At 52.7% G+C, this 23,622-nt stretch overlaps 1 long non-coding RNA gene across 1 annotated transcript in view; it reads right to left on the bottom strand.

The window, feature by feature from the left end:
* Window positions 1-351: 351 nt before the first annotated feature.
* Window positions 352-23,622, bottom strand: part of LOC138552153 (uncharacterized) — a 147,065-nt gene continuing 123,794 nt past the window's right edge. Inside the window, exon 2 of the long non-coding RNA XR_011295849.1 lies at window positions 352-587. This is a non-coding gene — a long non-coding RNA (uncharacterized lncRNA). The remainder of the gene's footprint in view (window positions 588-23,622) is intronic.

Here is a 23,622-nt window from a genome sequence, read left to right as displayed (position 1 = left end):
AGTTTGCTGATTCATTGCACAAAACTACAACCCCCCCCAATGTCACGAACCAACCCGTAAACTCCCTTATTTCAGTTCCCCCCTCCAACTAACATGGCCGCACACCCAATAAACTCCCACAATCACAAAGCACTGCACTAAAATGCACACTTTCAGCTACCTAAACAGAATCTGTTAAAGATTTACTTGCATGACAGACTGCCGCCAGTCACTTCACCCCAATATCGGTAAAACCAGCTAACAATTACCTAGTTTATATTATGATGTACAATACTGCAGGTATACATTGTTGATATTTTAATATAGTATTGCTGTGGCTATAAGATGTCTTCAATCAAACATATGCTCAGAAAGTGTTCAACTTTTTTTATTTAACAAATGTAGTTTAACGACACAGCTGTATTCTACAAGAATCAATACGTTTGCAAAAATATAAACAAATAACAATCATCCTTTCTGCATTTCAAAAGGCAGAGTCTTATTTAGGCCTCTTCTGGCTTTGCACATTTTGGTGGCAAGCTTCCTTCTTATCACCCGGCAGTCCATAGTAGGCCAATTGCTGGCCTTGCAGATAGATCTAAAACATTCTACAAAAAAAAGAAAGGGTATATGAATATACAAGGACATCTGAATAGGCATTGTTAAATTCCTTATTGTAGAATAAATACAGGATTAACTGATGTTAAAATGTCAATTTACAAATGTCGTGACGCATTTGTACACAAAGGATGAAACCGGCTTAAAAGATAGATTTGAACTGAAAATGAATCATGGTTTTCTGTGGCTGGATTCAGAAGATTTAGGGGGTCATTACGAGGTTAGAGGTAATGGAAAAACGATGCCGGTAAAGGATTACCGGCATCGCTTACCGCTCCAGTGTATTATGACCCAGCAACCCGCTATTAGCGGCACCCTAAATAATGGTGCCTCTAATAGTGGCATGGTGTCATGTCACGCGGGAGACTGGGGTCTGCCGCTCCCATTTCCTCCTGGCGAGTCTACCCGCGCGTTCGCGTCTGGGGACTCGCCGGGAGGGGAGCAACGGATTACAGGGCCGGCGGCCTTCGGCGCATGCGCGGAGGTCCTCTCTCTCGGTTCCGCGCATGCGCCGTGGGGGCTTGCCTTCCAAGCCTCGTTCTGGGTTCGCCGGCGCCCGGAAACGGAACGGTTTGCGTTCCAGGCCTCTCGGGCGCCGGCGGCCATAAAAGAGGCCGCTAGTCAAAGCTGCCCGCGTCTCAACGCGGTTTGCTTCGCTTTCCTCGTTGTTCCTGCCCAGCCTTACCTGCTTGCCTCCAGCCTTACCTGTGGCCTGTCCTGGGCCTACCTGCTTGCCTCCAGCCTTACCTGTGGCCTGTCCTGGGCCTGCCTGCCTCCAGCCTTACCTGTGGCCTGTCCTGGGCCTGCCTGCCTCCAGCCTTACCTGTGGCCTGTCCTGGGCCTGCCTGCCTCCAGTCCTTACCTGTGGCCTGCCCTGGGCCAGCCTGACTCCAGTTCTTATCCGGGTCCTGTCCTGGGCCTGCCTGCCTTCAATCCTCACCTGGGTTCGGCCCTGGGCCAGCCAGCCTCCAGCTACTACCTAGGTTTTGCCCTGGGTCAGTCTTCCCTCAGCCCATTCCGGAGTTCTGTCCTGAGTCATCATTGTGTAGAGGGGACTTATCCCACACTAGCCTGCATTCCCCCTGTTCCATCTTGGGCACGTTCCTACAGTTCTCTAATTGGCCAGACAACTAGTTCCAACTGTCCTCACTCTTTCCTGTCTTGCCTGACTCCGAATCTCATCCTGTGTACCATTGGAACTATCTGCACCAGCCAAGCTCCTTTGCCTACTACGAATACCTTTCTGCTACACTGGTCTATCTATCAACTGTCGCTGCACTGAGGTTCTTGGAAGATTCATGGTCTGGACAACAAGCTCTACCTGGACTATGGTTCCCTCCATCTGAGCCTACATCCTCTTGTCACGCTTACCTGGGAGAGTGCCTTTGTGACATTGGGGGTTGGTCCATCCTTCACCCAGTTCCTCATTTGGGTGGTGGAGAGGCTGATTCCTCGTGCCGCTATCTCATCAGTTCCTGGACTCCAGACTGGCGACCTCTGCGAGACCAACCACCAAGACTACAGGTACGCGGTCCTCTCGGGCCAATCAGCTTGACAGATTGAGACGCCTTCCTCCTGATTCAGAGATGGATGAATCGCAGGACATGAGGAACGAGTTGCTAGCGCTCAGGGCCGAGATGACCGCCCTGCGTCAGGAGAATCAAACATTACGACAAATGATAACGCAAGGAGCACCTAGTACCTCTCAAGGAGAGGGATCATTGGCTCATACAACACCCATCAAATTCGACGGAGACCCTAGACGGGTGGCGGAGTTTTGTAACCACTGCAGAATACACTTTCTCTTCAGGTCTACCTACTTCAACACTGATAGGGCCAAGATTGGTTACATCTTGGGGAACCTAACTGGGAACGCATTAGCTTGGGCAACTCCGTTTGTGGTTACGAACAGTCCTATTTTGAATGACTTTGCTGCCTTTGAAAAGGCCTTTCTTGAGGTATTTCAGACGCCGAACCTGGCCTCCGTTGCACAGAATCAATTGATGGACTACAAACAGGGATGCAATGACGTCATCACCTACATCAGCCGTTTCCGACTTTTGGCTACTGACTCCCAGTGGCCCGAAATTACACAGAAGACACTGTTTCGTCGAGGCCTGAGAGAGGAGTACAAGGATGAGTTACTTCACATCCCTGAACCAGAGAGCCTTCAACTCTTGATCGATCGAGTACTCCGTATTGACCAAAGGCTAGCCGAACGAAAGGCTGAGAGACGTCGGCTTGACAGAAGCGGTCCCCGGACAACCAACACACCTGCTGGTTCGTTTGGGTCGACCGAGTCCGGACCTGAGCCCATGCAAGTAGGAGCCATGAGGGGACCTTTGACGGAAGAAGAGAAGAAACGAAGGAGGTCTTTGCGTTTGTGTCTTTACTGTGGAGCAGCTGGACATTATTTGGGTACGTGTCCTTTGCGTCCGCAGAAGAAGAAGTCGGGAAACTAGGAGACCTGTCGTATACAGGAAGGGCAACGACAGGTCCCATTCCTTCCTCAGACCCTTCTGTTATTTGTTCTATACGTCTGCCCATGCAACCAGCGGTACTACAGACCCTGAAGGTCCGAATTAAACTACCAGACAAGAACCTGGAAGTATCCGGTCTACTGGACTGTGGGGCTTCCGGCAATTACATCGACGAAACGTTCGTCACCAGACATAAGATACCACTCGTTTCCAGACACACGCCTCTGTCGGTGGAGCTTATTGATGGTACTCCCTTGTCTTCTGGACCCGTTAGTCAGTTCACAGTTGGACTGGCCCTTCTGATTGCTGATCATTACGAGGAACTAGCCTTTGATGTTATCAAGTCACCGAACTACAAGATGGTTTTGGGATTACCTTGGTTGCAACACCACAATCCTTTGATAGACTGGAGAACCCAGACCTTGACCTTTTCATCCGAACGGTGTGCTCAAGAATGCAAGCTACCCGTTCCCACCAGGACCGTCTCGACTTCTCTAATAACGGACAGCAATGGGGTTCATCTATGTTCCACGTCTCTGGTCCCACAGGAATATTCCGAATTCAAACATGTGTTTTCTGAACCTGGCAACATACCCCTTCCTCCACACCGTTCTTTTGATTGCTCCATTGACCTGCTACCGGACCACGTTATTCCCCATGGGAAACTATATGCTTTGACACGTGACGAGAAGCTAGTTCTTCAGGAGTATTTGTCGGAGAGTCTAGAAAAGGGGTACATTGTGCCATCGAAATCGCCTGCAGGATTCCCCCTGTTTTTTGTAAAGAAAAAAGAAGGTACATTGAGACCCTGTGTCGACTACCGGCAGTTGAATGACATAACAGCCAAGGACCGGTATCCTTTACCCTTAATTCGCAGCATCCTTGAAACCCTGCATACTGCGCGAATCTTCTCCAAGTTGGACCTCCGCGGAGCTTATCATTTGGTGCGCATCAGGAGTGGGGACGAGTGGAAGACAGCTTTCAAGACATCTTTTGGGCATTTTGAATACAGGGTTATGCCTTTCGGCCTATGTAATGCTCCCGCTGTTTTTCAACGATTCATGGACTACATCTTTGGTGACCTGTTAGGGTTATCCGTTTGGGTTTATCTGGACGACATATTGATATTCTCTAAATCCTTAGACGAGCATGTGGAACATGTTCGTGAGGTCCTTCATCGGCTGTCCGTCAATAACCTGTTCGCCAAAGCGGAGAAATGTAGCTTTCACCAACCCAGCATTGAATTCTTGGGATTTGTTATCAATCAAGAAGGCATTGGGATGGATCCCAAGAAGGTGCGAGCCATACAAGAATGGAGACATCCACACGATATCAAGGCTCTCCAACGCTTCCTGGGATTCGCAAACTTTTACAGGCGCTTTATCCCACAGTTCTCACAGATCTCGGCGCCCCTCACCAGGCTAACCAGCAGCAAGATCACGTTCGAATGGGATCTCGTGGCTTCCCGGGCTTTCGACGTATTGAAGTCGGCCTTTATGGCTGCCCCGATCCTGCGCCATCCCCAGGAAGAGTTGCCTTACATAGTGGAGGCCGATGCTTCCAGCTTTGCTGTAGGGGCAGTCCTTCTTCAGAAAGATCCTATCACGTTGGTAGAACATCCAGTAGCCTATTATTCTCGCAAGTTGAGTCCCAGCGAACGAAACTACGCGGTGATTGAAAGGGAACTGTTAGCCATCAAGACCGCATTCGAGGAATGGAGACATTTTCTCCTCGGAGCACGCTTTTCTGTGGAGGTGCGGACAGACCATCGCAATCTGCAATATCTTCGCTCTCTGCAATGTCGGACTCCTCGTCAAGCCCGGTGGGCCTTCTTCTTCTCTCCGTTTGAGTTCCATGTTACTTATATCCCGGGAACCTCCAATACGAAAGCGGATGCGCTTTCCAGGTCCCTGGAAAACGTAGATGGGACGCCCTGTCCAGAACAGCCACTGATTTCTCCTCGCCATTTTCTGCTGGCCTTGTCCTCTCACCTTAAGTCCATCGCGGAAGCCACTCGGTCGGATCCAGAAAGAACGTCCCTTCTTAGTCGGCAACTAGTATCAGAACGAGACGGACTGTTGTTTTTTCAAAGAAGACTCTACATACCCAGAGGAGCCATTAGAAGGGGCATTCTACACGGATTCCATGATTCACCCATAGGAGGACATCGCGGGGTCAGAGCCACTCGAGAGTTGATATCCCGACAGTTCTGGTGGCCTGGTTGGGCGACCGAGGTCCAGAAGTACATTGACAGCTGTCCAATATGTGCCCAGTGCAAGGTTCCCAGAAGACGACCATTGGGTTTGTTAATGCCCACCGAAGTGGCTCCCTATCCATGGCATACCATCGCCACCGATTTCATTGTGGATTTGCCTCCATCTGAAGGGTACACCTGTATAATGGTGGTTGTGGACAGCTTCACCAAACTGGCCCATTTCATCCCATTCCGGAAAATCCCTACAGCTACTCAAATGGCTTCAGCGTTTCTGCACGACATCTACCGGTTGCACGGCCTACCGGAGAAAATCATATCGGATAGAGGTACCCAGTTCCTTTCATCATTTTGGAGACAGGTGTGTGGTCATCTGGGAATACATAGAGCTCTAAGCTCAGGCTATCACCCACAGACAAATGGGCTAACCGAAAGGACCAATCAGACTTTGGAGGGGTACCTCCGCTGTTTTGCCAATGCCACACAGTCTAATTGGAAAGGTGGGCTAGATCTGGCCGAAGTATCCTACAACAACACTGTTCATGCCTCCATTGGAGTCAGCCCATTCTTCTGTTCCACTGGTCTACATCCTCGGTTAATGCCTTTTCAACCAGTTCCGTCTAGTACTGTTCCCTCTGCTGATGGTCTGGTCTTACACATCCGGGAACAGCAAGAACTTGCACACAAGATCTTAAGTGAAGCCAAGGATCGGATGAAGAGACAGGCAGACAGGAAGAGGAGTGCAGAACCTAATTTCCAGGAGGGCGACAAGGTGTGGTTGTCCTCAAAGAACCTGCCTCTCCGCAATCTGCCCGTCAAACTGGCCCCTCGATATTTGGGACCCTTTGTTATCACCAAACGGTTGTCCTCTGTAGCCTTCCGTCTTCACCTACCCTCTTCCTGGCGTGTACATCCCGTTTTTCACGTGTCCCTGTTAAAACCCTATGTGGTCGATGATTATGGCCGCACCTCTCCTCGTCCGGCCTCTGTTTTGGTACAGGGGGGCCCTGAGTTTGAGGTACACGAGATCTGTGATGCCCGGTACCGTAGAGGGGTGCTCCACTATTTGGTTGACTGGAAGGGGTACCCGGCCTGTGATCGTACCTGGGAACCGCGCCAGCACGTGCATGCTCCCCGGCTGATACGTGAGTTCTACGTACGGTTTCCCTGGAAGCCTGGGGCCCCGGGTCTTCCTGGGAGGGGGCATAGTGTCATGTCACGCGGGAGACTGGGGTCTGCCGCTCCCATTTCCTCCTGGCGAGTCTACCCGCGCGTTCGCGTCTGGGGACTCGCCGGGAGGGGAGCAACGGATTACAGGGCCGGCGGCCTTCGGCGCATGCGCGGAGGTCCTCTCTCTCGGTTCCGCGCATGCGCCGTGGGGGCTTGCCTTCCAAGCCTCGTTCTGGGTTCGCCGGCGCCCGGAAACGGAACGGTTTGCGTTCCAGGCCTCTCGGGCGCCGGCGGCCATAAAAGAGGCCGCTAGTCAAAGCTGCCCGCGTCTCAACGCGGTTTGCTTCGCTTTCCTCGTTGTTCCTGCCCAGCCTTACCTGCTTGCCTCCAGCCTTACCTGTGGCCTGTCCTGGGCCTACCTGCTTGCCTCCAGCCTTACCTGTGGCCTGTCCTGGGCCTGCCTGCCTCCAGCCTTACCTGTGGCCTGTCCTGGGCCTGCCTGCCTCCAGCCTTACCTGTGGCCTGTCCTGGGCCTGCCTGCCTCCAGTCCTTACCTGTGGCCTGCCCTGGGCCAGCCTGACTCCAGTTCTTATCCGGGTCCTGTCCTGGGCCTGCCTGCCTTCAATCCTCACCTGGGTTCGGCCCTGGGCCAGCCAGCCTCCAGCTACTACCTAGGTTTTGCCCTGGGTCAGTCTTCCCTCAGCCCATTCCGGAGTTCTGTCCTGAGTCATCATTGTGTAGAGGGGACTTATCCCACACTAGCCTGCATTCCCCCTGTTCCATCTTGGGCACGTTCCTACAGTTCTCTAATTGGCCAGACAACTAGTTCCAACTGTCCTCACTCTTTCCTGTCTTGCCTGACTCCGAATCTCATCCTGTGTACCATTGGAACTATCTGCACCAGCCAAGCTCCTTTGCCTACTACGAATACCTTTCTGCTACACTGGTCTATCTATCAACTGTCGCTGCACTGAGGTTCTTGGAAGATTCATGGTCTGGACAACAAGCTCTACCTGGACTATGGTTCCCTCCATCTGAGCCTACATCCTCTTGTCACGCTTACCTGGGAGAGTGCCTTTGTGACATTGGGGGTTGGTCCATCCTTCACCCAGTTCCTCATTTGGGTGGTGGAGAGGCTGATTCCTCGTGCCGCTATCTCATCAGTTCCTGGACTCCAGACTGGCGACCTCTGCGAGACCAACCACCAAGACTACAGGTACGCGGTCCTCTCGGGCCAATCAGCTTGACACATGGGTGCGTACACGCGCCCCTTCGGGGAGCCAATACTGGCATGCCGGTAATAGGAGGACATCCCAACCCACGCGGAAATGCAAATACCGGCATCCAGAAGCCGGTAATCACTGCCTGCACGATGCCGGCCATACAGGCATCGCGGACCACCCGCAAACAGCAATCAGCAATCAAGCCAACTGCCACAGGTGCACACAATCACCACAGGTAGAGTCTATGGAGGCTGGGCCAGTATTAAATGAGCACACCCACACGCCACAACACTTCCAACACCAAAATGCTACCACTAGCTGTTACAATCATGGCGCTGGAGGACATGCCTATACTGCTACAACTACAGCAACAACACCAACTACAACAACAACTACAGCAGCAACAACAGGCAGCACAGAGGAGACGCAGGAGGAGAAGGAGGGTGAGACAGGCCCAGCACTTACCACCAGCGCAGCCAGCAGTGCCTCGTAGGCAGCCACCAATCCCTCACACCAGACCCAGGCCATTCAACCTAACCCCTGAGCAGATCCACACCCTGTACCGGTTGGACCGTGACACCATCACCACCATAGTGGACATGGTACAGAACGACATTGCCAGCCACATAGGAATACGCACTGCCATCCCCCGCTACTAAAGGTGGTGCCTGTGCTCCACTTCCTGGCCACAGGCACCTATCAACACACAGTGGGCCAGCTGCATGGCATTTCACAACCACTATTTTCACGCATGTTGAACCAAGTGCTGGATGCCCTCCTGAAGCATGCAAGCACCCACATATCCCTACCACAGACTGCCCAGGAGATAGCCGACACCAAAGTAGGCTTCCATGCACTGGCATTGTGTTGGTGCCCTGGACTGCACCCATGTGGAATTGGTAGTCCCCCATGCCATAGAGGCGGTGTACCGCAATCGCAAGCAATACCACTCCATCAATGTGCAAATGGTATGTGACTCCAGCAAGATCATCACACATTGCTGCGCCCGATTTCCCGGATGAACACATGATGCCATGGTTCTGCGCAACTCCACGCTACCCCATCACATGGAGCGACATGCTGGACCATGTGCCCTGCTGCTTGGTGAGTTGCCCAACTGGCCCATGGCAGTGCTTTGTGGTACTGATGAATAGGGATGCATACTCCACCTGGGTGGGAAAGGGGGGGGATGCATACTCCACCTGGGTGGGAAAGGGGGGGATGCATACTCCACCTGGGTGGCAATTGACGGTGATTGGAGAATGCATGCAGAGCTAAACACTCCAGACCTGAACCTCACAAACGGAACATGACACATCACTGGCACATATTTTACCAATTATGCATATCGATGACAACAAGTAAGAGGCAAAACCAGGCCACCATGGTGATGGCAAGCAACGCATGACTGAACAGGATTGCAACTGTGCCAATGTAGCTAGTGTGACCATGCACAGTGTAGAATACACAGCATGAACGGGAGGCGAAACATTGTCGTACTACCACAGTACATTTGCCTCAGCATGCATGATTACACCCTGCATCATCTATTGAATGCCATCCAGACTACCACACCTCATGACAGTATAGAATGCATCTAGGTAACATTGTGCATACGTACAGGGAAATGTGCATGTCCAGAACCAAATAGCTGCGGCCATGACTGTGCTTCCTGAAGGTGGCAGCTCAGAGTGATACACACCTATTTGTATTTGCTTGCAGGTGATGGAGGATATCACTTGAGGACGTGGCTACTTACCCCTGTGCGGAACCCACAGAACTGCCACGAAGAGAAGTACAATCATGTGCACACCCGTACCCGTGTTGTGATTGAGCAGACCTTTGGCCTGTTGAAGGCGCGGTTCCGCTGCCTAAGCAGGTCTGGTGGAGCACTCCTATATAGTCCTGAGAAGGTGGCAAAGATCACCATGGCCTGTGTCATGCTGCAAAACATGTGCGTCCGGAGAAATGTACCACTGCCACATACTTGCCAACCCTACCGATTTAGGCGGTAGGATACTGCTTTTGAATCAGTCCTACCGCCTACAGATTTTTTGACACCAAATACCGATTTTTTTTTGTAAAAAAAAAAATTTTTTTTTTTGTGTACATTTTTTTTTTTTTTGCCCACGCCAGCTTGGGGGAGTCTTTCAAGGGCTCCCCCGAGCTGGCGTACCGGGAGAATGCCCGGCATTCAGGCTTTTAATGTCAAAGGCATCCACGGCGGTGGGCTAAAAGCGCCCCTCCGCCGCGGGTGCCTTTGGCAAAAGGCGCCATTAGCCCCCCACCACGCCAACTCGGGGGAGTCTTTCAAGGACTTCCCCGAGCTGACGTAGCGGGAGAAGGCGCAGCATGCAGGCTTTTAATGTCAAAGGCACCCACGGCGGTGGGCTAAAAGCGCCCCTCCACCGCGGGTGCCTTTTGGCCAAAGGCGCCATTAGCCCCCCACCACGCCAGCTCGGGGGAGTCTTTCAAGGACTTCCCCGAGCTGGCATAGCGGGAGAAGGCGCAGCATGCAGGCCTTTGATGTAAAAGGCGCCCACGGCGGTGGGCTAAGGGCGCCCCTCCGCCGCGAGTGCCTTTCACAAAAGGCGCGATTAGCCCCCCACCACGTCAACTCCGGTGGGTCTTTCAAGGGCTCCCGCGAGCTGACGTGATGGCAGAAGGCGTGGCAGGCGGCTCATTGTCATTGAATGCACCCGCGGCGGCGGGCTCATTCAATGACAATGGGCTGCTGACGCGCCCTATTCCTATCATTATCTCCTCGCCTGACTATTTTTGAAACTTAAAGATTCCTACAGATTTTTGGTCACAGAATGTTGGCATGTATGCTGCCACCTGACATTGACATGCATGCCCCGGGTGAGGATGATGAGGATGGAGATAGAGGTGAAGTAGCCCCCCTGCCAGTTCGTGGGCAGGGTGCTTGGGGTGGGTGTAGAAGTCACTACTGTGACTCCCTCGGGGTCCACATTGGCATCCGCAATGGCCTCTGTGGTGGGTGGCGCAGGAAGGGACACCCCTCCGACTGTTGTGGGTGTGTGCTGCTGGTCCTGATGTGTGTCGGGCACACTGGCAGCAGGTGCTGTTGGCTAGCTTTCCACCCGGTCAGGCACACTGCCTGTGGGTCTGGCCTGTTTGTCTGGCAGGGGGGGTGGTGGTGGCAGTGGCCCTTGTCTTATGGCGTGATGTGGATGCCCTTGCGCTCCTCTCCTGACTGGCATCTTCCTCATCGGTGCCTGGGGGTTAGAAGAGATGCAGGTCATCAGTAATGGTGTCACATGACAGCGGCATACAATTGTGCTGTTCAATATTCATACATTCATGCATCCATGTCTTACCGGTGTGTGGCACTTGGTGTTCTGAGGAGGCATATTGGCAATCAATGCATGGCAGGTGGCATGCCGTTGATATGGGCTTTGTGTGTTGGGTTACATGGGCACGATCCTGGTATGTTGCCCTTGTGATGGTTATGGGATTGGCACTCAGCATGCATTTCTGTGTGGCAGGGTTTGGGCCGCAATCTTGACTTGGATATGTTGATGTGGGTGTAGGGACATGCATTGCCTTGCCTAGTCTCACTTCCACGTCACTTGTGCTACGTCATGGTTTCCCCTACAGGGATATGCAGGGTCACTCACCTCCTTCTTGGGATGATGCCGCACCCATCTCCATCTCTCCAAATCCCTCAATTGACTCAGGATCGATAAATGTGCTGGCAGTCTCCTCGCAGGGCATCAGCTTTGCAGGTGAGTGGGGACCCCTGCCTTTCGCCATGGCCGCCCTCCTCTTGCTTGACAGGATGTTTCTAACCCTCAAGCAGAGGTCGTCCCACCTCTTGCAGCAGTCACGCACAGTACATGGGGTGGTCCCCACGGCTGACACCTTCCGGGCAACCTCCTGCCATATTTCCTTTTTCCTCATCTGGGCATCATGCTTCATGTCATTGGCTTTCATTATGTCTGCATGTGCAGCGAGAGTGTCCGCCAGCATATTTAGCTCTGCGTTTGAGAAACGCTGTTTCCGCTGCCAGGGGGTCGTCTTCCGGGTGGCCTTGGGCATCCCCAGGGTTTTTCAACACAGCACTGGTGGTTATGGAGGATTGCAATGGATTGTGTTTTTAAAGATGGCCGCCGGCCAATTTCCTGCTCTGACGCAATGACGTTATTTCCGGGTCCGGTTTTACGAGCCCGGTATTAGCATGTTGGTCTTACCGAGTCGGTATTTAGGGGTTCCTCCTAGGCGGTGCCGGTATCGGCGTGTCCCGTGATGCCGCTATCTGGGGGTTGGAGGGCCTTTTGCGGAATGCCGGTATGGCCATTAACGGCATGGGGGCTTGCGCACGCTCGCGCACTCGTAATCACCCGCTATTAGCGGCATCATACGAGCTTGTCTGGTAATAATGCAGTTTGTTGGCGGGGAGTCGGACATACCACCAGCTCATGGCTGGACCTAAATCAGGCCATCCCGCCGGCAAACTGCTGGTCTGGAATGGAATCACCACCACGTCCTTCCTGCGCGGCCAAGCTTGTAATGAGGCCCAATGTCTCCTTTCTGTCTCTTCTAGTTTCCATTCCCTGTGCTCGAAATTTGCATTTACTAATACCACTCAAAAATTATCCTCAGAACACAGGTGATTCCCATGTGTCTTTATGTAATGGGGAAACCCACACTTTTTCCCTGTTTCATATATTCCAGGTTTATCAGAAAGGGAAAAATACCCGCCCCACTGTGAGGAAAGAGATGGGTGCAGAACATGGCTGTGTGCTGGCGGTGCTCATTCATCTCTGTGCTTCAGGGAAAGAAAGTTTAAATATTTCTCTAATGAAACCTGTTTTGGAACCACTGCTATGTATCTTAACCTGCAAGAGGATGGCCTAAGGGTTATTCACACATTTCATTTAAGTTTCCCCTTCTGGCTCCAACCAATTATCTGTATTTCCAAACTATGAAGGTTCAGTGCCCCGGGCTGAGAGACCTTCCCACAATCCTCTCTGCTCTTCCTTTCCGGATGTTGTGTCTTAAGTCCCGGATCATACAGTGGAGGTGGGAAAGCAGGGCTGCAGGTGGTTACCCCTCGCCTTCACACACCTCTGCATGTTCATTCCTCCTTATGCCACTGCCCCCTGACTCTATGCTAATAAACACTGGAGAAAACAGAAACGGCACGCATTCTATTCACACATGTTTTCCCATGAATTCCCGCTAGACATTTACAATTTTGATTTACAACTAAAGAAATACACCTGTAACATTACTATTGCTTTTGGACTAACATGGACAAAACATTTATATTTTGCACCTGCTCTGCGCGGGTTCAAATTGTAAAGAGTGTTTTCACACAAGAAGGCGCCTAATCAGCCAAACACGACATGCACCCACCTATGACACGTTATGCATACTACAGACTAGGAATTATGGAGAGAGGACAACACCTAAACCACAGAATCAAGCAGCCTCTTTATTTCCAGCACCATGGAAGAAGCAGCTACTAAAGGCGCTAAGAGGCACCGCTGGCTCAGCAGCCCCCCTTAGACTGACCATTAGCCAGCACCCAGCGTCTCGGCCTGCACTGCTGCCCCCAACCCAGGGAGCCCGTCACTTGCACCCGCCCAGCACCCAGCGTACCCAACCCGCCCATCAATTGCATCCGCCCAGCACCCAGCGTCTCAGCCTGCACTGCTGCCCCCAACCCAGGGAGCCCAGCACTTGCACCCACCCAGCATCCCCAACCCACCCATCACTTGCACCCGCCAGCACCCAACGTCTCATCCTGCACTGCTGCCCCCAACCCAGGGAGCCCAGCACTTGCACCCACCCAGCACCCAGCATCCCCAACCTGCCCATCACTTCCACCCGCCCAGCACCCAGCGTCTCAGCCTGCACTGCATCCCTCAACCCAGGGAGACCGTCACTTGCACCCACCCAGCACCCAGCGTCCCCAACCCGCCCATCACTTGCACCCGCCCAGCACCCAGCGTCTCAGCATGCACTGCTGCCCCCAACCCAGGGAGCCCAACACTTGCACCCACCCAGCACCCAGCATCCCCAACCCGCCCATCACTTGCACCCGCCCAGCACCCAGCATCTCAGCCTGCACTGCAGCCCCCAACCCAAGGAGCCCGTCACTTGCACCCACCCAGCACCCAGCGTCCCCAACCCGCCCATCACTTGCACCCACCCAGCACCCAGCATCTCAGCCTGCACTGCTGCCCCAACCCAGGGAGCCCAGCACTTGCACCCAAGGAGCAGGTGAGTGTGCCTGCCCATCCGCGCTCCTTTTCCTTGTATTTTACTAAGATATCGTGTGCCCAGGCCCCGCGTTGCCCCGTGTCTCCCGGCCTCCCCTTCCTGGTTCTCCCTCGCCCGCCCGCCTCCCAGCCAGCCCCCCACCTCTGATTGGCTTCCTCCAAGTTGCTGCCTGGGTCTAGTGACCCGTGTCGGTGCACCCGCTCCCTTTTCTCCCAAGGAGCAGGTGAGTGTGCCTGCCCATCCGCACCCCTTTTCCTTGTATTTTACTAAGATATTGTGTGCCCAGGCCCTGTGTTGCCCCGTGTCTCCCGGTCTCCCCTTCCTGGTCCCGCCCCCTCCCACCTCCCGAACCGCCCATCCCGCCCTTCATCACTGCTCCTCCCACGGCAGCCCTCTGCCCGGCAGCCACCAGCGGCTAAGGGCCCCAAGGCCAAGGGCGGCTCCAACAGAAGCGGCTCTAGGAAGTGTCAGCAGGTGTCCGCAGGGGAAGCCAAGGAAGCCACCAGACATCGACAAAACTGTAAGTGCTGGCTTGGGTGGGAGGTAGAGCAATTACTCTACTCCAGAAAGCTCCTGCCACTCTAACCTACCTTTCAATGGCCTGCAGTCTAATGTTAACCAGTACAGTAGCCCGAGAGAACCACACAGATTAGCCTGCGCCGCCTCTGGGCAGAAGTGTGATTGTTAGCATACGCCACACTTAGATGGAATCTCTTATAGCCTCTCTGTGAAAGCGAATCTAGAAGTGTACCTCTCTGTGAAAAGTTGATTTTGAAGTGCTTTTAGAAGTTGAATGCAGACGTATACCCAATTGCATTTAGAAGTGTACTCAATTGCATTTAGAATCTGCGCCCAATTGCCTCTTTGAGAAAGTTGAACCCTACTTAAAAGTGCACCCAACTGTATTTAGAAGTTGCTCCCAATTGCACTTAGAGGTTGCGCCCAATAGCCTCTCTTAGAAAGTTGCATTTAGAAGGGTGCCCAATTGCATTTAGAAGTTGCGCCCAATAGCCTCTTTGAGAAAAACTGCATTTAGAAGATGCGCCCAATTGCATTTAGAAGTTGTGACCAATAGCCTCTCTGAAAAAGTTGAACCCAATTGCATTTAGAATTTGCGTCCAATAGCCTCTTTGAGAAAGTTGATTTTAGAAGGGTACCCAACTGCACTTAGAAGTTGCGGACAACTGCCTATCAGAGAAAAGTTGATTTTAGAAGGGTACCCAACTGCACTTAGAAGCTACGCACAATTGCCTCTCTGAGGAAAGCTGAACTTAGAAGTGCACCCAATTGCATTTAGTAGTTGTGACCAATAGCCTCTCTGAGGAAAGCTGAATCTAGATTCACGCCTAATACCCTCCCTATATGAAGGTGAATTGAAAGAAGTCCACCCACTAGCGTGCCCTACTCAATCATATTAGTATAACTAGCAGTATAGCTGTGTAAAGTAGAATCTAAAACGGTAACTAATAATCTAAATACCCCCTCTAAACAAATTGAATCTTAAGGCTGACCGGATATCATCTCTGTGTACAGGTGAACTTAGAAGTGTACCTAATAAACGATTATCATCTCCCTCTACCATTGTATCTAGAAAGCACCAAATAGTCTTTAACCAGTTGTACCTGGAAGTGTGCCTGATGAGCGTGAACCACCGATCTTAGAATTACAATCAGAAAACCCTCCTGAATCAACCCAAAGCTCGGACAAATCATGAGCGCACCCACCCCACCAGAGTCTGTCAGAAACGACCCCCGTGGACCACCCGCACCCTCCAATCTGCCTTCCCTCCCTCCCCCTCCCAAATCACCCCAACCTCCTCCGCACCCCCTGCCATTCCCCTCTCCAAACACCAAGCCAGGGGGGGCACGATGGCGAGCCACTCACCATAAGACCACTCATTCCCTGAACCCGACCCCCCAGCATTGCCCATACCCGCTCCCCTCACTATCATACCGGCCACACCCCACCCTGCAATCACCCACCCCTCGCCTTGCCCTCATACCCCTGCCACCTTCCCCCCCGACCGCACCCTTTCCCCTCCCTAAAAACTGCGCGCCTAGCCCTAGCAAGAACCAAAGCTGCTTCCATCTCCCCCTCTGACCCACCTACCCTCTCTCTGACACCAGTCGCAGCAAAGAAACTAAAGAGGAAACGTTCCTGGTCCCCCTCAACCTCTCAGCACTCCTCGCCTCCCCTGTCTCGACCCACCACCTCTCTCCCACACTCTACTCCCTCCCCCATGGCCTCTCCCTTCCTGAAACCCCTCTCCCTTGATTTCTCCTCTACTGCAACTGAAACTCCTAATCGGCCACAACCCATCCTCGAATCCCCCAACCCAAACCCGATCATCCTATCACACGCAGCCACCCAACCCCACCCGAAACCAGCCAAATTATCTGCACGCCCACTATTCCCCAGCATCACTAACATTACCCCTCTCCCTCCGCTCGCCCCGCCTCCGCCCCATCCCACTCCAGCACCAAAACCATCCTTGCCTGCCGATATAAACTGTATCCTATTTAACGCTCGATCTGTAGCAAAAAACAGACATTGCATCTATGACCGCCTCACCTCTGTCAAACCAGACCTAGTTTTCATCACTGAAACCTGGTTCTCTGATGACTTCAGCCCAATCGCTAAAGAAGCCTTTCCCCCTGACTACTGCCTCATCCCAGTGAACCGTCCATCCAGAGGAGGGGGGGTACCATTCGTCTTCAAATCTCTCTTCCGCGCCTCAATCATGGACAACTAACCCTCCATTCCATCCTGCGAAGCTCTCCTCGTTAAACTTTCCCTCTCCCCGTCGCTCTCACACAGCTTCCTAATAATCTACAGGCCCCCTGGCTACGATAAACAATTTGCAAACAACATGTGCATCTCTATCGCCACCCTCCAACTAAACCATCCCAACCTCACCCTTCTTGGAGACTTCAACATATGGCTCGACATCCCCACCAACCCTATGACACATGCCCTGGTTGACGGCTTAGATGCAATTAATCTCCATCCCCACATAAACGACCCGACTCACTATAAAGGACACACTCTTGATGCCATCTTTAGCTCCAACACCCTGATTCATTTAAACCTCCCCACCCCTATCATCTGGTCCTATCACTTCATTCTCTCGTTCGCCATCCACTCACCCGGCCCCCCTCCCGTACTCGCATCGGAACCTCCGAACCTACGCAAATGCTGGAAAAAACTAATAATCACCCCGAACTTAGCCGAGGCACTCCTCCAATCTCCACCACCCACCTGCCGTCCCAACAACCATCTAACCCCTAAGGCCTTTGACTCATGGCTCAACGCATCTCTGATGCGACTCACCCCACCGTGCAAACCATCATCCCGCCATGGCCCTTTTCCCAGATGGTTCACTCCTGAGTTGAAGACCACTAAACGACATTCCAAACACCTTGAACGCAATTGGCAGAAAGAGAAAACCCACAAGAGCAGGACCACCTTAGCCCGACACCTGTATCAGTACAAGGCCGAAACCCGGAAAGCAAAAAAAGCCCACTACAACACCCGAATCCTAAACAGCAAAAACCCAAGCAAAGAACTCCACAAAATCATCTCCGAATTCACAGATCCAGCTTGTAATACAACCGTCCCGATTCCATCACAATCACTGTAAAACTCACTCTCCCTCCACTTTTACACCACGGCTATTGAAAGGACAAAAACCCTAAACACCAAACTGGCTCTCCTACAGCCACCTGACAACCCGCCGCCCGTACCGGCCAACCCATCAGATGCGACCGCTACGCAACCAACTTTCAAATCTTTTAGTCTAATATCACCAGAACAATTTCTCAAACTTCTATCTGCCCGCAAACCATCTGGATCACCACTGGACCCCTTCCCAGCCACAACCCTTAAAGAAATTTTCGCTTCCACCTGTGCAGGAGAACACGCAAGATCCATCATAAATGGCTCCCTTTCTTCTGGTATCTTTCCCGAAGCATTCAAAATGGTGCACGTAAAACCTCTAATTAAAAAACCTTCGCTTGACCCTCTCGAGCCCAAAATCTACCGCCCCAATCTCAAACACCAGGTTCCTTGCCAAACTCATTTACCGAACGGTCTACTCTCAACTAAATGCCTTTTTCGAAGCCAACAATCTCTTAGACCCCGCCCAATCAGGTTTCAGAACACGTCATGGAACTGAAACCGCCCTAACCTCGATCTGGGACAACCTTAAAATGACAGCAGACTCCGCAGGATGCGCCGCACTAATCCTTCTCGACCTATCCGCCGCCTTCGACACGATCAATCACTCAATCCTCCTGGACCGCCTCCACTCCCTAGGAATCCATGGAACCGCTCTTAAATGGATAGCCTCATTCCTCAAAGACAGGCACCAAATAACAACACTCTCCAGTTTTACCTCCCAAGCTCGACCAGTCGGCACGGGAGTCCCTCAAGGAGCATGTCTATCCACCCTCCTGTTCAATCTCTAACTGATCACCCTCCCACCAATAATTCGCTCACACAACATCCTATGTTACAACTACGCCGACGAGACTCAACTAATTCTAAAATTCCTGAACTCGAAACCAAACTCCCAACCTGACCTGGCATCTTGCCTCCTTAACATAGATCTCTGGATGACCCAAAGCCACCTCTTGTTAAACCCATCCAAAACAGAAATCATGGTTTGCGGCAACTCCGATCTTCTTCCGAACCCACTACCCTGGCCACCCGCCACGGGCAACTCACCAACACCCTCCAACACAGTAAAAAATCTTGGATGCACACTGGACTCCGACCTAACACTCTCACGCCAAGTCAACAATGTCTCAAAGTCCTGCCATTACCACCTTAAAACCCGTAGGCGCATCTTTCCATACCTCTCATTTCCCAACAGAGTCTCCGCGGTCCAATCAATCGTTATATCCAGACTGGACTACGGAAACCTCCTATACCTCGGAATCCATGCCTACTAACTGAATAAACTCCAAAGAGCGCAAAACGCGGCGGCCAAAATGCTACTTGCGCTCGGTCCAAGAGACCACGTATCCCGAGCCCTTAAGACACTGCACTGGCTCCCAGTAGCCCGTAGAGTGGCTTTCAAAACCTTATGCCTCTCCCATGGAGCACTGCATAAAACTGGACCTCAATATCTACAAGACAAACTAATGCCTTATCATCCCACTAGCACAGTAAAATCAAGCTCAGCCGGCCTCCTTGCAATTCCTAAAACAAACTCAGTCAGGTTAGGCGGATCATCCTTCTCAGCCCTGGCTCCAACCCTGTGGAACTCGCTCCCACCCCACATCCGCCTAACTGAGGACTTAACGTCCTTCCGCAAACTACTGAAAACCTGGCTCTTCCCATAAAACCATCCGGTTTCCAAACTAGCATCATCTCAATAACACCGACCCAACAAACTACCTGAAGCGAGAAATTGACAGCCAAATAAACTCGAATGTTAAAAAAATAAATAAATAAATAAACAAATAAACAGAGCTAAACGAGTAAAATAGATCAAAATAAGTAGAAGGGTGCATGAGCGGAAAAACAGACGACTAGAAAGACCATATGAGTATAAATATTGGAAGAAATAGATGAACAGCATAAAGCCAATGAGTTTATAGAATGGATGGGTGTGTAGAACGGTCGAACGTATAGAGTTGATGAATATGTGTAGAGTTGACGATTACGCAAATACAGAGAAGCAAACTGAACACAGGAGGGCATAGAACTGATGACTATACTGAACAGACAAACGTATTGACTGGATGAACGTTTGACCAGACCAACGTATGAGAGCGAACGAGCTAGTAGAGAGGATGAGCATGGGATCGGATGAGCGTGGAGAGCGGATGAGCGTGGAGAGCGGATGAGCGTGGAGAGCGGATGATCGTGGAGTGCGAATGAGCGTAGAGAGCAGATGAGCGTAGAGAGCAGGTGTGCGTAGTGAGCGGATGAGCGTGGGGTTCGGATGAGCGTGGAGAGCGGATGAGCGTGGAGAACGAATGAGTGTGGAGAGCGGATGAGAGTGGAGAGCGGATGAGAGTGGAGAGCGCATGAGAGTGGAGAGCGCATGAGTTTGGAGAGTGCATGAGTGTGGAGAGCGCATGAGAGTGGAGAGCGCATGAGAGTGGAGAGCGCATGAGTGTAGAGAGCGCATGAGAGTGAAGAGCGCATGAGTGTGGAGAGCGCATGAGTGTGGAGAGCGCATGAGAGTGGAGAGCGCATGAGAGTGGAGAGCGCATGAGAGTTGAGAGCGCATGAGAGTTGAGAGCGCACGAGAGTGGAGAGCACATGAGAATGGAGAGCGCATGAGAGTGGAGAGCGCATGACAGTTGATAGGGCGTGAGAGTGGAGAGCGCGTGAGTGTGGAGGGTGGACGAGTGTGGAGGGCAGACGAGTGTGGAGGGCGGACGTGTGGAGGGCGGACGTGTGGAGGGCGGACGAGTGTGGGGGGCAGACGAGTGTGGAGGGCGGATGATTGTGGAGGGCGGATGAGTGTGGAGGGTGGACGAGTGTGGAGGGCGGACGAGTGTGGAGGGCTGACGAGTGTGGAGGGCGGAGAGCAGATGAGTGCGGAGAGCGGATGAGCGTGGAGAGCGGATGAGCGTGGAGAGCGGATGATCGTGGAGTGCGAATGAGCGTAGAGAGCAGATGAGCGTAGAGAGCAGGTGTGCGTAGTGAGCGGATGAGCGTGGGGTTCGGATGAGCGTGGAGAGCGGATGAGCGTGGAGAACGAATGAGTGTGGAGAGCGGATGAGAGTGGAGAGTGGATGAGAGTGGAGAGCGCATGAGAGTGGAGAGCGCATGAGTTTGGAGAGCGCATGAGTGGGGAGAGCGCATGAGAGTGGAGAGCGCATGAGTGTAGAGAGCGCATGAGAGTGGAGAGCGCATGAGTGTGGAGAGCGCATGAGTGTGGAGAGCGCATGAGAGTGGAGAGCGCATGAGAGTGGAGAGCGCATGAGAGTTGAGAGTGCATGAGAGTTGAGAGCGCACGAGAGTGGAGAGCACATGAGAATGGAGAGCGCATGAGAGTGGAGAGCGCATGACAGTTGATAGGGCATGAGAGTGGAGATGTAACAAAAGTGACGAATGTCACAATGATCTTACAATTTAAACAACTGGCAGGTTACCCCAAGGACTCACCGTTAGCTCTCTTCTTGTCCTGTGACTGACACCTTCTAGCAGGGGAAGACTCTCCTTGCTCCAGGCGGGGAGATGAAAGTGAAAGCCTCCCAAGTACCTCTTCCCCTTCCCGGATAAACCAGGTAAGAGAAGAAGTCCCCGGGAAACCCTCTGGGGAAGAAAACCCTGTGCCGATGGTAGCGGTAAGATGTCTTCAGGTTTCAGGTGGAGCTTCCGGTGAAGTCCGGAGGACGCTTGTCTTGAAAGAGAAAGAGACTGGTAAGTACAGGCAGGTAAGTGGAAAAATGGATATATGAGATATATAGGTATGGTGATTACCCTTTAACAGGAATGAAATGTGGGTAAAGGTGCCAGCCAGAGACTTCAGAGGACTTCTGAGAAAGTAAGGAAGGTTTTGATGAGAACAAGTAAGATAACTAAAACGGAATAGTGAAAAGCCACTGGGAAGTCTTTACCTGAGAGGAATGGAGGGCGGAGCTAGGAGTTGTTTCGATAGAACAGAGTTTAGCACGGGCGGTCTCAATACCGGGGTAACATAAGCCTGTAGCTATACGAAGTAAAAGAGATCAGTAAGTCGGGAAAGGAAGAGAAAACGGGCATTTGATATGTCGGAGAATTCCGAAATAAGCTTACCGCCCTCCGAAACGAGACCGGTAGGCAAACTTTGGTGAGAAGGAGATGGAGTCCGTGGAATCGGGAGACAGAGAGGCAGTGGAAAATGCACTGAAATTCAGACAGAGCAGAACAGTTTAGAATGTTGAAAGGTAGTGTTTTTAGCAAGCCGTATCAGGATTCCTAGATGCGAACTTACGTAGCGTTGTTGAAGCAGAGTAGCAACGCAATTGTGTGCTGATCACAGGAACAGATATACCTACACTCGGGTAGGGAGACAGCACTTCCTGGAAACCGAGTCGTGCAGAATCTAGACCCGCAACTCCAGTTACGGCGGCCATCTTACTAGGAAAAATGGCCGCCACCTGTCGTCCAACGATCCATCGATGCCACAAGGACCACCTCCTTCGAAGGGGCGTGACAGGAGAGCGCGTGAGTGTGGAGGGTGGACGAGTGTGGAGGGCAGACGAGTGTGGAGGGCGGACGTGTGGAGGGCGGATGAGTGTGGGGGGCAGACGAGTGTGGAGGGCGGATGATTGTGGAGGGCGGATGAGTGTGGAGGGTGGACGAGTGTGGAGGGCGGAGAGCAGATGAGTGCGGAGAGCGGATGAGTGCAGAGAGCGAATGAGTGCGGAGAGCGGATGAGTGCGGAGAGCGAATGAATGCGGAGAGCAGAGAGCGTATGAGTGTGGAGAGCGTATGAGTGTGGAGAGCCGATGAGTGTGGAGAGCCGATGAGTGTGGAGAGCGGATGAGTGTGGAGAGAGCATGAGAGTGGAGAGCGCATGTGAGTTGAGAGCGCATGAGAGTGGAGAGTGCACGAGAGTGGAAAGCGCACAAGAATTGAGAGCGCGTGAGAGTGGAGAGCGCGTGAGTGTGGAGGGCGGACGAGGGTGGAGGGTGGACGAGGGTGGAGGGCGGACGAGTGTGGAGGGCGGAGGAGTGTGGAGGGCGATGAGTGTGGAGGGCGGATGAGTATGGAGAGCGGATGAGTGTGGAGAGCATATGAGTGTGGAGAGCGTATAAGTGTGGAGAGCGTATGAGTGTGGAGAGCGAATGAGTGTGGAGAGCGGATGAGTGTGGAGAGCGGATGAGAGTTGAGAGTGCATGAGAGTGGAGAGCGCATGAGAGTTGAGAGTGCATGAGAGTTGAGAGCGCACGAGAGTGGAGAGCACATGAGAATGGAGAGCGCATGAGAGTGGAGAGCGCATGACAGTTGATAGGGCATGAGAGTGGAGAGCGCGTGAGTGTGGAGGGTGGACGAGTGTGGAGGGCAGACGAGTGTGGAGGGCGGACGTGTGGAGGGCGGATGAGTGTGGGGGGCAGACGAGTGTGGAGGGCGGATGATTGTGGAGGGCGGATGAGTGTGGAGGGTGGACGAGTGTGGAGGGCGGACGAGTGTGGAGGGCTGACGAGTGTGGAGGGCGGAGAGCAGATGAGTGCGGAGAGCGGATGAGTGCAGAGAGCGAATGAGTGCGGAGAGCGGATGAGTGCGGAGAGCGAATGAATGCGGAGAGCAGAGAGCGTATGAGTGTGGAGAGCGTATGAGTGTGGAGAGCCGATGAGTGTGGAGAGCCGATGAGTGTGGAGAGTGGATGAGTGTGGAGAGCGGATGAGTGCGGAGAGCGAATGAATGCGGAGAGCAGAGAGCGTATGAGTGTGGAGAGCGTATGAGTGTGGAGAGCCGATGAGTGTGGAGAGCCGATGAGTGTGGAGAGTGGATGAGTGTGGAGAGAGCATGAGAGTGGAGAGCGCATGAGAGTTGAGAGCGCATGAGAGTGGAGAGTGCACGAGAGTGGAAAGCGCACAAGAATTGAGAGCGCGTGAGAGTGGAGAGCGCGTGAGTGTGGAGGGCGGACGAGGGTGGACGAGGGTGGAGGGCGGACGAGTGTGGAGGGCGGAGGAGTGTGGAGGGCGATGAGTGTGGAGGGCGGATGAGTATGGAGAGCGGA

The sequence above is a fragment of the Ambystoma mexicanum genome, chromosome 1q (genome assembly GCF_040938575.1).
Source record: "Ambystoma mexicanum isolate Mex_15411 chromosome 1q, UKY_AmexF1_1, whole genome shotgun sequence".
NCBI classification, from domain to species: Eukaryota; Metazoa; Chordata; class Amphibia; order Caudata; family Ambystomatidae; genus Ambystoma; species Ambystoma mexicanum.
The sequence above is the reverse complement of the archived record's forward strand: the minus strand, read 5'-3'. Positions and strand labels throughout refer to the sequence as shown.